The 15581-nt window shown below is 36.2% G+C and overlaps 1 pseudogene; it reads left to right on the top strand.

Moving 5' to 3' along the window:
* The first annotated feature begins 6256 nt into the window (after positions 1 to 6256).
* LOC143656840 (heterogeneous nuclear ribonucleoprotein D-like pseudogene) lies at positions 6257 to 7199 on the top strand (annotated as a pseudogene).
* The last annotated feature ends 8382 nt before the right edge of the window (positions 7200 to 15581 follow it).

The following is a 15581-nucleotide window of genomic DNA, read 5'->3' as shown; positions in this document are numbered from 1 at the left end:
CAACCCTATGTGTATAGTACAAGTAAAGCTCTTTTCTTATGGAGTTTACGTCTTTAAAGTTTGCTTTTTTAATTCTCGCAGACCTCAGCCATTTCATTTGTGGAATGAGATTAAGTGAACCCCGTGCTCATTCCCTGCTCTAACATTCCGGTTGTTTTAATTCTGTTGTCTCCATTGCTTTGTTGCAGTAGTTGAAGAGGATGCAAGCATCAGGAAATGATAGCATTTAAAACATAGCCAGGATGAATTTTGCTCAGATTTTTCCCTGTTCTGAGTTGCAGAGTTGACATTTACCAGACTGAGCCCACGTTGTTTGTTCCAAGTGAAAGTGTTCTGACAGAAACTATTGTGAAATTAAGTCCCTAAAATTGAAAAATTAATACTTTTGAATGTTAGCTCCATGCAAGATCAACTTTTCGTCTGTTCACTGCTCTTCTGTATTCTCTAAAATTGTAGCTGGCCCACCAGTAGGTTCTCAAATATTTGTTGAATGAATGAATGATAACAATTCAGACCCCCAACACAAATCTTGGCAAGGATATCATGCCAGGAAAAACAGTGGATGTTGCTAAATATAATTTGACTATAAATTTAAATTATACATATGCTGTAATGTTTTGGATGTGCTGATTTGAAACTTTGCTGAAAGAGTGCCACACTAGGAAACCAAGTAATGTGCCTTTCCTGCCACACCCAAACTGACGCTTAGATCCACGCGTCTTGTCTGATCCTGAGCGGTCAATCTGAGAACATGGCATTCTGCTTTAAACTATTTCTTGACCTAGGAGGAAAACATAACCAGGAAGCTGTGTTTCTGCAACTCTAGTCCTTTTACTTCCCACCCATACCATATGGTTACATCCTTTTGGTGACAGTATAATCAGTTGACCTGGGAGGGGTGATAATAATGAATTATGAGTGCTGACCTCCAACATGAGTGGGAAATACAGTCCTGTCCTCTTTTAAGATATTGGTGTATGGGGGAAAGGAACGAACTGAAAGAAGAAACTCAGAACTTATAGCCTAAGGAGAGGCATTTCCGAAATTTGTCTTTAGCCCAAAGTGAAGAAGAATGAAATAAGTGATGGGAAGTTTGTTAGGAAAGAAAAAAACTACAGGCTTCCCAAAGATGCTTAGGAATCATCAAACCTTATGTCTAGAATACTTTAGAAATCTACTTTTAATATAAATAATGCTATCAATGACATACTATTTGAGAATGCAGGTGGGTCATGGACAGAAAAGCTCTTGCCTTTGCTCTGTAAATGTTCTCATCTTGAACAATTCCTGTTTCCGTCACTGCCTTCCCTGCATAATGACAGCGTGCATAATATACCTTGTGGTTTTCCAATCTTTTCCCATTTGCTTCAAAATTTAGCAAACCAGAACATGTTTAAATTTTTAAATTAAGATACAATACTAAATTCTTCTCAGTAACCAAGACATGTTTATTCACAGAACTGGCCAGTATAACACCTCAGTTCAGAAGAATAAGCATGATATTTTTGAAAATGGGGAATAAGGACCCATTCTGGAGAGCCAGCAGCTTCCTTATGAAGACAATGAGTTATGAAGGCTCAGTGCTGTTTGTGAGTACAAGAGAGTCCAGCCTGGAGCCGCAGGGGACAGCGGACTGGCCAGTCCATGAGGTGTGAGCTTAAAAAAAAGATATGAAACCTCAGATAAGAACTGATGCCATTTGGAAGTAAATATCCATTTCTGCAGAGCACAAGTAGACCCCTCCATAGTGATAACTATGTTTTGTAATATTTTAAGAGCTTTATGGATTTTCAGATGTGAAGAATGGGGTAAATCCATTTGGGAGGGCAAGTTGCTGATATAGGGGCCTCTATATTGTGTCCTTGAAGTCCAGCTGGCATAGTAATTACTTCTCAATCAAGAGAGGGGTTCATTTTATACTGACCTTTCTTTTCCCTGTCTTTTGAATACCAATGGTCCTTTCCCCTGAAGGGAGTAGCAGGGACAACGAAATGATTGACTACCCCAGGACAAGAATTCCCAAATCAAATGCCTACAAGAACCAAGCTAGTAATCTATATTCCTGAAGTGATCTGGGAGTAATATGAAGCGAATGCCAAAGCCATAATGAAGCAGAGAAAGCATGTCCATTTTAAAGGGGGTAGCAGGACTGGCATAAGTGAGAACACAGGCATAGGGCTGCCAGATCTTGCCGATATTTGTCTTCCTCTTCCATTCCCTTTCACTTAATGTGTGTGATCACTCCATTTTGAAATATGAGACAGGTTATCAGTTTGTAATCTCTAAGTTAGGATTTTGTCCCAAGAGAATACCAAGTTGTCCTTCAGAATACTAATTCTGCAAGATAGTGAAAGCCTTTCAAATTTGTCATGGCCATCACAATTTGAAAACCACTGGGTTGAACAGAATGAATGAAGTTTCTTTATTGCAGGGCATCTCATGACCTTTAAAATGTTTACAGTGCGAGTCTCCAAGAGGAGGCTCATGGTGCAAAGCATTTCTCAAACTCATCTTACCATTGGACTCCTGCCCCACCCCACCCCCACCCCCCACTTTCAGTGGTTACTTCGTCAAAGTACTTTGGAAGACCATACAGTAATTAATGTGGATGTGATTCCTATAAGTGAAAATCCAAAGGGAACAGTAGATGTTGAAAAATAAACAGCACAGCTACCGGGTAGGATGCCTGACAAGTTAAAAACCTTGACTTCAGTGTGTAGAGTAGAAGCAGAAAACAATTGTAATTTTTTTCATCAGCTACCTTGCAAATTAGAATTCATCATTCACAGAGTTTTTGGATTTTCAAGTTTTAAAATGGAGGGAAAGAAAATAAAATTAAAAAAATAAATTGAGGGTGGGCCACAGTGGCTCAGTAGGCGGAGTTCTTGCATGCTATGACAGAGAACAGGGTTCGTTTCCCAGCGCCTGCCCATGCAAAAAAAATTTTTTTAATTAAAAAATATAAATTGAGAGGGACCACATGTGGTCCAGACATGAGAAAGTCAAGCCTGTTCTATGAAATAATCTATACCCCAATACATGACCAAATCTTGACTTCTGATATTCATTCATTCAATAAATATTTGTCAAGCCCCTACTATGCACCAGGAAACCTGCCAGGTACTAATTAAATTTCTGGTCTATCAATGCCCATTTTAACCTAAACCCATGATCAATTTAAAGTATATGTTTCTAATTAATAATTTGTCACAATGGATAACTACTGATGCACAAAAAAAAAGGAATAATGTTTCCATCCCACAAAGATATTTTTTGATGTTTTGAAAAAGAAATGCTTGGTGCATGACCATTTACAGAGTCATAATATGACCTGACCTGATGGTTTTGCAGTTACCTAAGTGGCTACAGATAGCATTTGCTTCTGCACCAGATGCTGTAGATCAGAATGATAAGAGTATGTTCATTTTCTCCTGAACAATTGCTAAACTGACAATTAAGTATACCACTGCTATTTCCTGTTACTCCCTAGGAATTTTCCACTTCTCTGTCTATGCTACTCTTCTTCGTTTTTCCTTGGTGCTCATTATGAACATCCAAATATTTATAACCTTTGAGGCCCAGACCATGTGCCCTGTCCTCTATAATGTCATCTATGACCATTCCAACCAGAAGTAAATGCTTCACCCTTTGAACCCCCACCCCATAACTGTAATTTCCTTATGACTTTTGTGGATTTATCTCTTTAATACAGAATATGAATTTATTAATTTATTCAATAAATGTATATTGAGAGTCTACAGTATGTAATCTTTTACTGTCCATTGGAGACAAAGCAGAGATGAAGGTAGCCATGATTCCTGCCAGCCTGACACTGGTTAGCCTAGCATATATTTGCACATGATTTTCTCTGCTTTATCTCAGCGATAGTACCACTGAGGTCAGGATCCCATCTTGCATCTATGTTATGCAGTGACTTGTACATATTTGCAAGATAATTTACAGTGTATGGACCTGGATTTCCCTATGATCTTCAGTCATGGGTTCCCAGTTCTATGTTCTGACGATGTTTCAGTCAAAAAGGTTTCTTTTCCTAAAAATAATCCGTCAATTCCATTTTGAAAAACTGTTGGCTCCCTCTCTCTATTGCTCTAATTTCAATTCCATTTACAGGTCGACCCTCCTCTGTGCTTAGCTATGGGGCACAAAGAACATATTACACAATCAGATGTGAGATTCTTCCCAGAATTTAGCATGTGCCTGCCACTTGACAAGAAAATTACAATCCAATTAGAGTGTGTTTATTTGTGTTTTGTCTTCGAGTTTGCTAAACTTGTTTTCCCATGCAGATCCAGCTCTGCTCTCTTACACTCTATCTTTCTCCGTTAATGAAAATTGTCCTTCAATCTCTGTTTATCCTTTAGCCAGAAAACTAGTTTCAGTGGAAGCATTATGGTTACAGCCCACAGAAACCTTTTCTGTGCAGTAATTTAGCTGTCAGTCTGGAAGTGGTAAAGCAAGAGGAAGATGGATGCTGAGCCTGGGGCATGCCTGGGCCATGCCTGAGCCAATACCATACGTGTCCCTACTTGGACGTGCGCTTATTAAAGTAGATAGGAAAAATACTTCCTCCAATTTCTCCTGGTCATTACTGCGTTATAACTAAGGGAAAAAATGTTTTTAGTGAAACCCTACTAATTGCTAAGACCCCTCTTATCCATATAGAAGGCAGGGATGGAGACATAGCATTATACAGTGAGAGGATTGGAAAAGCAAATGACTGTGCTATTTGTTGCAGACTACACTGATACAACGCTCCATCTGCACACTGTTTGGGAATTGTTTGGCAGGGAAGAGAAAATAAGACCTTGGGAGCTTTCTGTAGAAGAGCTACCATGCAAAACAATGATGGTTTTAGGTGTATCCACTAACTGATGACCTTAAGCAATCAATACATTGATGAATTACCTCTGTTGGCACTTCAGTTTGTAAACCAACATTTTTTTAATTTGTTTCTGCCATTAGATATCTGCCAGAGGGTGCTGGAAAATCCATAGCAGCCTCTGGTCATCCAAATATGTTTTTTTTAATTAATTAATTCTGACATAGTTTACTGCTTTGTAAACTCAATAAATTTTATTAGGATGAGTCAATCCAGCTGAGGTTTTAAGCCTTCAATTAAAGTAACAAGCCCGTGGATTGAGCTCAGTAGTATCTGCAAAGCAGTTCATTTTTCAATTTGAGGAGATTGTGTATATCTTGATAGCTATAAAGACTATTCCTAGAATTATGTGGCTATTTTAGATGTGCATTTCCCACATTTATATTTCACCTGTTGAGCACTCAAGTGGGCACCAAACTCTTTTCTGTCCTAAAATTTCCCAAGCATGTTGTCCATGGAATTTCTCTCTGCTGAGAGTCTTAGTGAATAAATGGCCCATGCTCAAGTATGTTTGAAAACTTTATCCATGTATTCTAATTTTGAAGTGCCTCACTGTAAATTTGCATATTAGAGGTTCTCAGAAGGTCTTGCAAAAGTTAACAGTTTGTTTATAGTGTTCCCAAAATCTATTTAACCCCTGAAGTCTTTATTTAAATCAGACCACTTACATGTAGAAGAACAAGATTTCCTCAGCTTGTCTTGAGATATATTGATTTTTAATCACAGTGCTTCCTATATGGCAAAGATTTAAAGAGTGGGATTTCCAAGGAAAATCTGGTCTAATAGGATAGGAGCACTACTATAACTGTGAGGACATTAGATCTCTTTACTTTATTTATTCAAAATAAATGAAGAGCAATTTATTTTGGGGTCATTTCATCCTGTCATCTAAAGTTGATCCAGGTCTACTTAAGACTCAAGAAGAAATATGTTGATCCTCCCCATATAATCAAACCCAAAATTGGTAATTAATGTGCTTCTCAAATAGCATTTGTTTTCCTATTTTCTTAAACTTTTCCTTAGAAACAAATGAGTTGGAACATTGTTTTTCACAGTAGTATTAATCATGGAATACTTTACACACAGTGAAATGCAGAAATCTGAGCTATACAGTTCAATGAGTTTTGACACACAAATACATCTATGGAAACCCTTTCTTTATCAAGATATATTTCCATCCCTCTGGAAAATTCCCCCATGTCTGTCCCCAAATGTTCTACCCCTACATGCGCCAGTGTTTTTATTTTTACATTTAAGCATTACTTTTTCTTGTTCTAAAATTTCATAAAAATGAGTTTGGTTATAATGCTCTGCTGCCCCTGCTACCAGGACTCGGTCTGCATGCCAGCACCCCCTGCCAACAACTCCACCACCATGGAGGACATGAGCAAGCTCAGCAATGTAGAGGAATTCACAGAGGGATCTGAGATTAAGGTGAGCAAGAATCAGCTAGATGACAGACTGCACCATTAAAACAGATCCAGGGTGGGCAACGGTGGTTCAGCAGGTAGAGTTCTCGCCTCCCATGCCGAAGACCCAGGTTTGATTCCTGGTGCCTGCCCATGTTAAAAAAAAAACAGATCCAGTCACTGAAAGGTCAAGAGGACTTGGATTTGTGCTGTTGAAAGATGCTGCTAGTGTTGATAAGGTTTTGGAACTGAAAGAATACAAACTGGATGGCAAATCAATAGACCCCAAAATGGTGAAGGCTTTAAAAGGAAAAGAACCCCCCAAAAAAGTTTTTGTAGGTGGATTGAGTCCACATACTTCTGAAGAGCAAATAAAAGAATATTTTGGAGCATTTGGAGAGATTGAAAATATTGAACTTCCCATGGATACAAAAACAAACGAAAGAAGAGGATTTTGTTTTATCACGTATTCAGATGAAGATCCAATAAAGAAATTATTAGAAAGCAGAGATCATCAAATTGGATCTGGGAAGTGTCAAATCAAAATTGCATGACCCAAAGAGGTATATGGGCAGAAACAGCAACAACAGAAAGGAGGAAGAGGAGCTGAATCTACTGGACAAGGTGGTACTAGGGGTCGTGGAAGAGGTCAGGGCCAAAACTGGAACCAAGGATTTAATAACTATTATGATCAAGGATATGGAAATTATAGTAGTGCCCATGGTGCTGGTCAGAACTGTAGTGGCCATGGCAGATAGGATTATATTGGGTATAACTATAGGAACTATGCATATGGACAGGGATATCTAGACTATAGTGGCCAACAGAGTGCATATAGCAAGGCATCGCGAGGGGGTGGCAATCACCAAAACAATTACCAGCCAAACTAAAGGAGGATCTTGGAGAAAACAGGAGGACATACTAAAGCAACCCATCTTTCAGGACAGTGTTGAAGATTGGTCTTCTGTTGATCGAAGATGATTATTTTGTAAAAGACTTTCTAGTGTACAAGACACAACTGTCCAACTGCGTATAGCTGCCATTTAGTTTTCTTTGTTATTACTTTGTCCTTTGCTATCTGTTATGCCTCAGTGTGGATTTGTTGATACAAGTTTTATTTGTATGATTTCATGTGAAACCTCAAATGCTTCCTTATGTGATTGTTAAAAAAAAAAAGGAGTCTGCCATTTTGTAAGTTTAACTGTATGTTTTTCAGAATCATCCATGTTGTTGTGTCTCAGTAGTTCCTTTTTACTGGTGAATAGAAGTCCATTATGTGAATACATCTCAATTTGGTCATCTCCTCTTCTTTAGTCGATGGGTTGGGTTATTCCCAGTTTGGAATTTTATGAATTAAACCACTATGAACATTTTTGTACAGAATTTTCTAGGTATGTCCTTTCATTTATCTCCATTAGATATCTAGGAGTTGAATTGCTAGATCATAGAGCTGATGTATAATTCACTTTATAAAAAATTTCCCAACAGTTTTACAAAAGTGGCTTTATACTTAAAGGTGTTAAGATTCCACCAGGAATGAATGAGAGTTTTGGTTGTTCTCCATTCTCACCATGTCATATTGTCAATCTTTTCTTAAATTTTAGATGTGTAGTAGGTATGGAGCAATATGTCATGGTGTTTTTAGTTGGAATATCCTTGATGATTAATGAAGTTGACCGTATTCTCATGTACTAATTCATATATCTTCCTTTATGAAATTCCTGTACAAATCTATTGCCTATTTTTAATTATACAGTTTGACTTTTGTTATTGAGATGCAGAATTTCATTATATATTCTAGATAAAAATCATTTGTCAGATATATGTATATATCTATTTTTCTCTATATATGTATCTATATTCATATTTATATCTGTCAATCAAATACCTTCTCTGTTTATGCCTTTCTTATTCATTTTTAATTCTATTTTTGATGAGCACAGGTTTTTACATTTAATGAAGTCAAGTTTATTACTTTTTTCTTTAATGGTTAGTGCTTTATTGTATTCTAAGAAATCTTTGCTTACCCAAAGTTACAAATAAATTCTCATTATCTTCTTGAAACTGTATAGTTTTATCTTTTATATTAAATTAATTTTTGTATGGTATAAAGTTGAGATCTGGGTACATTATTAACTATTTAGATATTCAGTTTTTCCAGCACTATTTCTTGAACAGACTTTCCTTTCCCCACTGAATTACTTTGGATTTTAGTCAAAAATCAATCAACTATCTAAGTGTGATTCTATTTCTGATTTTTATCCTTTCATTGATATATTTGTCATCTTTGTGACTTATAGTTCTATGCCTAGCTTTGTGACCACACAGACTTGACTATTTTTTAATTCTTTTCTTTTTGGTAATTAATCTAGTCCATATTTTTATTAATTGTTTGATTGTTTCTTTATAATAAAACCAAGTAGCACAACTTCTCCAACTTTGTGTTTCTTGGGCATCTTTCTTTGGCATCTAGGTCCTTTGCATTTCCGTATAAATTTTAGAATCAGCTTGTAAATCTCCAGAGTAAAGCCTGCTGGGATTTTTATTGGAATTGTATTGAGTCTGTATTTCAGTTTGGAACAACTGACGTCTTAACAATATTGAATCTTCCAATCCATGAATATCTCTGCATTTATTTAGATGTTTTCAAAACTTCTCACGGTATTGTGGTTTTCACTGTACAGATCTTACAAATATTTTGTTAAATTCATCTGTAAATAATATTATATTTATATTCAATAGCCAGTATATTCCTAATATTTGGAAATAAAATTGATTTTTGTGTACTGATTATGCATTTTAACCTTGTTAAATTCACTTATACTTTTTGTATAGAAGTCTAAGGATTTTCTACGTACACAGTTGTGATTGTGCTGTCAGCATATAAAAAAAATTAACCTTTTCATACTTTGTTTCTTATGTCTTTTTCTTGCTCTATTTTGCCAGATAGGATCTCCAGTATAATGCTAAATACAAGCCCTGAAAGTAGACATTCTTGCCTTTTCCCCAATCTCAGGGGGAATGCATTTAGTTATTTACCATTAAGTCTGATGCTGACTGCTATTTAAAATAGACTCCATTCACCAGGTTATGACAGTTCCCTCAATTCCTAGTTTGCTGAGGGTTTCTATCAAAAAATGTGTGTTGAATTTTAACATGTTCTTGCTCTGGATATGTTGAGGTGATCACGTATTTTTTGAGCGTTATTCTGTTAATCAGGTGAATTACACTGATTTTTGTTTGTTTGTTTGCTTCACTAAACTTGATATTCTAAGATCGAATCAAATTAGTCCTGATGCATTATCCCTTTATATGTTTCTGGGTTTAACTTCCTAAAGTTTCTTTAAGACTTGTCATGGCTATGTTCATAAGGAATTTTGCTCTGTAAATTCTCTTTCTTGTAATATCCATGCTTGGTTTTCTTCCAGGGTTATGCTCATCTCATGTAATGATTGTAAAGTGTTCCCTCCTCTTCTAATTTCTTAAAGGGTTGGCATAGATTTGGTATTATTTCTTCCTTAAATATTAGATATAATTCATTAGAAAGCTATCTAGGCCTGGAATTTGAGTGGGGATAGTTCTTAATTACAAGTTCCATTCGTCTAATAGACAGGGCTATTCATATTTTTAAATTTGGTAACCTGTATCTTTAAATAATTTATCTGTCTTATCAGTGTCATTGAATTTACTGGCATAAGTTGTCATAATATTGTTTTAGTTTTCTTCCAATGTGTGCAAGGGTCTGGAGTGAGAACCAGTCCCTGTATACTCCTAGTATTTATATTTTATGTTTCTCCTCCTCCCTCCCTCCTTTCTACCCTCTTTTATCCTCTCCCTTTCTCCCCTTACCCTCCTCAGTCCTTGTATCAACCTAACTGGTGGCTAGTCAGGTGTTGTGTTTTGTTTTGCTTTGTTTTTTTCCCATGGCCAGGCACCGGGAATTGAACCGAGGTCTCCAGCGTGGCAGGCAAGAACTCTGCCTGCTCAGTCGTCATGGCCCGCCCTTTTAATATGTTTTTTTAAAAACTTTTGATTTTGAAGATGTTTCCATTTTGCTTGTCTTCTATTTCATTGATTTGTAAGATTTTATCTTTGTAGTTATATCTTCTACTTACTCTTGGTTTCTTTGACTCATTTTGCTCTGGCTTCTTAAGGTAGATCATTAGAACAATTTTCACTAGTGCCTTAGCTGCTTTTATGTTTTTATAAACATAAAATATAAACATTTTTATGTTTCTGTATAGTTTCTTCTTTGAAATATGGATTGCTTAGTAATGTTAGTAATGTGTAAAGTTCTATATTTGAGGGGTTTCCAGCTCTGCTTTGTTATTGATTTCTAATTAAATTCTGTATGTTTAGAGAGTATATTCCATAGGATACTTGGAATTGAAAATTTATTCAGACTTTGTTTTCGACCCATCATATAGTATTTCACAGTGAATGTTTCTTATATTCTTTAAAAAGAGTATGTATTTAGCAGTTGTAAAGTGTAGTGCTCTATAAATATCACTTAGATCAAATGAGCTCCTAGTGTTTTCAAACTGTATCCATCCTTTCTGATTTATGTTTAGTTGTTCTTTTAGCTATTGAAATGAGAGCATTGAGATCTCAAAATATGACTATTTATGTATTTATTTCTCCCTTTAGATTTGCCATTGTCTGTTTCATTTATTTTGAAGCTCTATTATCAGATTCATACACCTTTAGGCTTTTATGTCATCCTGATGAATAGATTCTTCTCATTATGAACTTCCAGTCTCTATCTTTGTTAATAATCTCAGTCTTAAAGTATACTTTACTGATACTATATTATTAATTTTAGTATTTCCACTCCAACTTTCTTAAGATGGTGTATTATTTTTTTAGAGAATTGGTAGGTTAAAAGAAAAATCTTGCAGAAAACACAGTCCCCATCGCTCCACCACAGTATGCAGTTTTTAGTATTATTAACAATGTGCATTGTTGTTGTAACATTGTTACAATTAATGAAACAATATTATTATAATTATTGTATTAACTATAGTCCGTAGTTTACATTAGGAGTCACTGTTAGTTTAGTCATTTAAAAAAAACAAAACTTACTCTAGTAACATATATAAGACTTAAAATTTCCCCTTAAATGACATCCAAAAATGTAATAAAGTGGTGTATATTGCATTCACAATATTGTGCTACCATCAATAGCATCCATTACAAAAATTGTTTCTGTCATTCCAGAGAGAAAATCTACATCGATTAAGCATTAATTTCTCATTCTCTCACCTTACTACAGACCCTAGTAACCTGTATTCTAGCTTCTACTCTATGAATTTGCTTATTTTAATTATTTCATGTCAGTGAAATCATACAATATTTGTCCTTTTGTGTCTGGCTTATCTCAAACAACATGGTATCTTCAAGGTTCATCCATGTTGTAGCGTGTATCAAAATTTCATTCCATTTATGACTGAATAATATATTGTACGTATATACCACTTTTTAAATCCATTCATCTGTTGATGAACCCTTAGGTTGCTTTCATCACTTGGCAATTGTGAATAATGCTGCTATGAACGTTGCTGAGAAAATATCTGTCCGAGGCCCTGCTTTTAATTTTAGGGTGTATAAATCTAGAAGTGGGATGGCTGGGTCATATGGTAATTCTATATTAACTTTCTGAGGATCCATGAGACTGCTATCTCCAGCAGCTGCACTATTTTACAATCCCATCAACAATGAATGAGTATGGTTATTTTTCCACATCTTCTCCAACACTTCTTTCTTTTTTTTTTAATGGTAGCCATTCTAGTGGGTGTGAAATGATATCTCATTGTGGTTTTGATTTGCATTTCCCTATTGGCTAATAATGTTGAGCATTATTTTCATATGCTTTTTGGCTATTTGTATATCTTCTTTGGAGAAATGTCTATTCAAGTCTTTTTCCGTTTTAAACGTGTATTATTTTTCTTTTTGTTGAGTTGTAGAATTTTTTTACATGTCCTAGATATTTAGCCCTTATCAGGGTTTCCAAATAGTCTCTCTCATTCTGTAGGTTGTCTTTTTACTTTCGTGAAGTCCTTTGCACAAAAGCTTTTCATTTTGATGAAGTACTATTTAAGTTTTCTCTTTTTCTCTCTGCTTTTGTTGTGAAATCAAAGAAACCATTGCCAAACACAAGGTCCTAAAGATGTTTCCCTTTACTTCTTCAAGATGTTTTAGAGTTTTTGTTATTATCTTTTGGTTCTAATCCATTTTTAGCTAATTTATGTATATAGTTTGAGGTAAGGGACTGCCTTCCTTCTTTTGCCTATGGTTGTCCAGCTTTCCATGTGCCATTTGTTGAAGAGGCTATTATTTCCCCATTAAGTGGATTAGGCACCCATGTCAAAAATCAATTGGCCATAAATATGAGTTTATTTCTGAACTCTTAGTTTGATTGCATTGGTCTGTATATCTGTCCTTGTGCCAATACCATGCTGTTTTGATTATTGTAATTTGTAATAAGTTTTAATATTGGGAAGTTTGAGTCCTCCAAAATCATTCAATCATTCTTCTTTTTCAAGATGGCTTTGGCTCATTGATGCCTCTCACTCTTCCAAATAAATTTGATGATTGGCTATTCCATTTCTGCAAAAAGGCTGTAGAAATTTTTATTTGGATTGTGTTAAATATGTAAATCACTTTGGGTAGAGTTGATATCGTAGCAATATTTAGTCTTTCAATCCATGAATACAGAATGTCCTTCCATTTATTTACATCTTCTTTGATTTCTTTTTGCAATATCTGTTTTTTTTCCATGTATATGTCTTTTATATCCTTAAATTTATTCCTAGGTATTTGATACTTTGGGCTGTATTGTAAGTTGATTTTTAAATTTCCTCTTCAAATGGCTTATTACTAGTATATAGAAACACTATGCTTATTAACCTTGTACCCCTTATTTGTTGAATTTGTTTATTAAGTCTAGTAGCTTTGTTGGGATGTTTCAGAATTTTCTATATGTAGGATCCTGTCATCTGCCAACAGGGAAATTTTCACTTCTTCCTTTCCAATTTAGATGCTTTTTGTTTCTTTTTTTTAATTGCCTAATTGCTCTAGCTTGAGCTTTCAGTACAGTGTTGAAAAACAGTGGTGACAGTGAGCATCCTTTAGTCTGAGCAATACATAACATGATTTCAATTTTTAAAGATTCATCGTGATTTTCTGTGTACTAACATATGATGCATCCTCTGAGACATCCATTCATAGAAAATGATCCCCATGAACTAGAGAAGAATGTGTGTTCTGCAGTGTTAGGTGGATTGTTCTATATATGTCTGTTGGGTCTCATTGTTTTTGCAAATCGTTCAAGTCTTCTATATACTTAACCGATCTTCTGTCCAGAGGTTCTATCCATTATTGAAAGTGGTGTATGGAAATCACCTGCTCTTAATGTGAAACCATCTCTTGCTTCAAGTCTGTCAATGCTTTTATATTTTGGGTCTCTGCTGTTTGGTGCATATATTTATAACTATTATGTATTCTTGTTGAATGACCTCTTTATCAGTCCATAGCAACTTTCTTTGTCCCTTGTAATTAGTTTTTTGTTTTTTTGGTCACAGTTACCACATTATTTTTTCCCTACATACATGTCCCTAATGAGATTCTCAACGGAGGCTATAGCTCCAAATAAAAATCCACAGTTGATACATTTAAAACTGCTGTTCCTGATGGCCATTGGATACTATTTTGCTACTACCCACTTTTACTTAATTATTTACTTGTCAATAACCTTGATAGGTATGATTTAAACATAGCCATTGCTAAAATGATTTAGATGACTGTACTAATAGGCACAACTAGAACTAAGGCAGGTGACATAACAATAATGTGAGTTTTCTCAATTAAAATGTCTGCTCACATCCATAGCCTAACACAAGCTTACAAATAAATCTTTTTTGAATAGCTATTTTGGCCCAGTTATAGTATGACATGAATCATACCCCGTTAATTCAATCTCAGCCTGTCCTTTGACTGGGCCATATCTTTGATTTTCCTAGTGTGACTCATTATTTTTTGCTGGTGTCTCAGCATTTGATTTCCTTAGTTTATTCTGAGGGTTGTTCTCACTCTTTTACCTAGGGTTTTCTTGCTGGATGGCTTTGTTCTCTATCTGTTCTTTGAAATTCAATTCAACTTATTCTCGACCTCTCAGTTCTCTTTAACTGACCAGAATTTTCAGTTCTTGCTTCTCTGTTTCTTGTTCTGCTCATGTGGAGCCTCTTTTTGAGGAGGGTCTCCACAATTATTCAGATTTTCCCAGACGAGACAAGCTCATCTCTCAGGAGGAGAGAGTAGCTAGCATCAGTTTTCCCTGAGGGTGAGACTCAGCAGGTTGTCAGACTTTCCTATGCAGTGTCCAGACTCTGTGCTTTTCCTATCCTGCCCAGCATGTGGCACTTGTCTGCCCACAGCATCCCACCAGCTTAAGGTGATATGGTGCCTTTAATTTCAGCAGACTCTCCTTGCAAGGGGTGCGGTTGGAGGCAGGAACAGTAGGTGGGCTTTGATTGTTTCTGTTTTCTAGCTGCTGGGGCCTGAATTCCCTGAAGGAGGGCCTCCACTTGAGCTGGGCCTCACCCCCATTTTCTTGGGGGAAGATATCCCCTTAAGGGAATTATCCCTTTTAACCTGACTAGTTACTTTGTCTCTCAAATGTGGCTCATGTATCCCCGGGCTCTATATGCCCTTTTTCTTCAGGTCTAGCCCTTTTCTAGTATTTTGTGCTGTCCAACTCAAACAAGCCTGTTTTCTTTTGCCTGTCAGCCCCACTCTCTCTCTGCCAGGGTAAAAACTCCTAGTTCCTTTAGTGCTTATTCCAGGTTTAACTGTGATCAGGCCTGTTTTCAGTAGTTAGAATTAGTTCATTAATTCTGCAGGTGGAGTTTGGTTGAGTTAAGCCCTTGCTACTAGTAAAGTCTGTTTCCTTCCCCCTTAGGCACCAGCCTGCCATGCCCATAGGGGAGGGGCACTGGCCTCCATTGCTTGGGGGACTTAAGTTCTGTGTGGGATCTCAGCCATTCCCACCTGTTCCAGACTGGTGTATGCTGTGTGTCTGGTCACTGATGTCCCCCCAGCAGTTGTCCCATACAATTCCTGGCTATTTACTAGCTGCTCTGGAGGACAAACTAAATTCTGCACCTCGCTATGCCTCCATCATGTCCCTGTATTTAGTTTTTGACTTAAAGTCTATTTCATCTAATATCACTATATGTATCCCAGTTCTCTCCCGGTTGCTATTTTCGTGATACATT

Source organism: Tamandua tetradactyla, chromosome 15, assembly GCF_023851605.1.
Source record: "Tamandua tetradactyla isolate mTamTet1 chromosome 15, mTamTet1.pri, whole genome shotgun sequence".
NCBI lineage: Eukaryota > Metazoa > Chordata > Mammalia > Pilosa > Myrmecophagidae > Tamandua > Tamandua tetradactyla.
Note: the sequence above shows the minus strand (reverse complement) of the source record. Positions and strands in the feature narration are given on the sequence as shown.